The sequence below is a fragment of the Oncorhynchus kisutch genome, linkage group LG5 (assembly GCF_002021735.2).
Source record: "Oncorhynchus kisutch isolate 150728-3 linkage group LG5, Okis_V2, whole genome shotgun sequence".
Classification (NCBI taxonomy): domain Eukaryota; kingdom Metazoa; phylum Chordata; class Actinopteri; order Salmoniformes; family Salmonidae; genus Oncorhynchus; species Oncorhynchus kisutch.
Genome location: NC_034178.2, coordinates 63,680,282 through 63,682,734, shown reverse-complemented (window position 1 = coordinate 63,682,734; position 2,453 = coordinate 63,680,282). Strand labels below are relative to the sequence as shown.

Here is a 2,453-nt window from a genome sequence, read left to right as displayed (position 1 = left end):
CACTAAATGTTTGTTTATTTTAAGGATTTGAATAGATTAGTACTTTGGATGTCTTGTCTCTCCTTTGAAATTTTGTTTAAACTTTCTGTAGAATTATTTGACCAGAAATGAGCTTATAGTGACACCTAGTGGTCCTCAATAACATAATCCCCGGTAATTAATAAAAACATGTAAAAAATACTGTACTTAATGTTGCTTTCAGAAAATATGCATGACCATGATAATAACATGAATGTAACGAGTATAAATTAAGGCTGTTAGGGGCTTTTGAATATGGTTTTTCCGGATCCATTCCACAGTTTACTCCTATTGGGTGGATCAACTGTGGAGTGGCTTCCGGGTCTAATAAGCAACATGGCGGGTATTCGGGCAGGTCTCCACGAACAGTCTCGGCTGGGTTTGACTGTGAGTGACTCAGAACTGGCTCTGGCTGACAACTGTTCACTGTCAGAGTTGGGTGTCTCCCTGGAAACGTTCCCAGTCATCAAGCAGGAATCTGTGTGCCATAAGCAAAGGAGACTTGGTGTCCCAGTGCCCAGAGGGTTCTTCGGGTCGACTGTGATGACTTCCAGCCTGTCAGCATCATCGGCGCTTTGGGACTCTCCAAGAAAGGTGCCTTGGTCATGATGTACTGCTTTCCCCAGCCCGGCTGCCCCAGCACCTTCGACACGTGCCAAAAGCTCAAGATGCACCTTCTTAACCACACCGAGGACCAGAGGCCCTTTAAGTGCACTTTTGAGGGCTGTGGCTGGGCCTTCACCACCTCTTACAAGCACAAACGCCACCTGCAGTCCCACGACAAGGTGCGGCCTCACAAGTGCGAGTGGGAGGGATGCAGCCGCTGTTTCACTACAGTCTACAACCTGAAGGCACACGTGAAGCAGCATGACCAGGAGAACGCCTTTGTGTGCGAGATCTGCAGCGAGCGCTTCCGCAGCGCTACCCAGCTGACCAATCACCAGCGGGCCCATTTTGAAACCGAGAGGCCGCACAAGTGCGCGTTTCCAGGTGAGGCAAATTACTTTTTAGTGTGGTTGAATTTGACTCATGTTTGTGTTAAAGGAAAATACCACTCAAACTATTTTGGTGTTTGTTTCATTAGTCCACTCACTGTTGATACAGTCCTAAAATGTTTTGCATGTCAGCGGTTAAGTTTTCAAAATATAAGATCGGGGGGGGGGTGAGCCCCGACTGGGGGAAAATGGTCATTCCATCCAGAATTCCATGTTGGGAAGGTGGGCATCTTTCTAGAGCTCCTCCTTTCTGACCTGATCACTGACATTGTGATTTTACCTTGGTGCTTTCAAGAAAAAAAGCAAGAGTGTCACTTGCCACATCATCATGTTGATGTGTTTTGCATTATCATGATGTGTTAAGTGACACTATTGCTGTGTTCAAAACAACCTGGAAATGGTTGACTTCAGTGTGTTCAAGACAACTTTTCCCCCCCTGAGTACCCAGTTGTATTGAAAGCACTATTTGCTTCTTGAAAATCCATTATCCCAACTACTTACAGTACCAGTCAAAAGTTTGGACACACCTACTCATTCAAGTTTTTTATTTTTATTCTTACTGTTTTCTACATTGTAGAATAATAGTGAAGACATCAAAACTATGAAATAACACATATGGACTCATGTAGTAACCAAAAGTGTTAAACAAATTAAAATGTTATATTTGAGATTGCCTTGATGGCTTTGCACACTCTTGGCATTCTCTCAACCAGCTTCATGAGGTAGTCACTTGGAATGGATTTCAATTAACAGGTGCTCCTTGTTAAAAGTTCTTTCCTCAATGCGTTTGAGCCAATCAATTGTGTTATGACAAGGTAGGGGTGGAATACAGAAGATAGCCCTATTTGGTAAAAGTCCAAGTCCCTATTATGGCAAGAACAGGTCAAATAAGCAAAGAGAAATGACAGTCCATCATTGCTTTAAGACATGAAGGTCATTCAATGTGGACAATTTCAAGAACTTTGAAAGTTTCTTCAAGTGCAGTCACAAAAACCATCAAGCGCTATGATGAAACTGGTTCTCATTAGGACCGACACAGGAAAGGAAGAGCCAGAGTTACCTTTGTTGCAGAGGATAAGTTCATTAGATTTACCAGCCTCAGATTGCAGCCCATATAAATGCTTTAGAGTTCAAGTAACAGAAACATCTCAACATCAACTGTTCAGAGGAGACTGTGAATCAGGCCTTCATGGTCGAATTGCTGCAAAGAAACTACTACTAAAGGGCACCAATAAGAAGAAGATACTTGCTTGGGCCAAGAAACATGAGCAATGGATATTAGGCTGTCTGTCTGATGAGTCCAATTTTGAGATATTTGTTGGTTCAATCTGTCATGTCTTTGTGACGCAGAGTTGGTTAACGGATGATCTCAGATTGTGTAGTTCCCACCGTGAATCATGGAGGAGGTAGTGGTGTGGGGGTGCCTTGCTGGTGACACTG

General features: G+C 43.4%; 1 pseudogene; it reads left to right on the top strand.

The window, feature by feature from the left end:
- The first annotated feature begins 354 nt into the window (after nt 1-354).
- LOC109891645 (zinc finger protein ZXDC-like) overlaps nt 355-2,453 on the top strand; it is an 11,235-nt pseudogene continuing 9,136 nt past the window's right edge.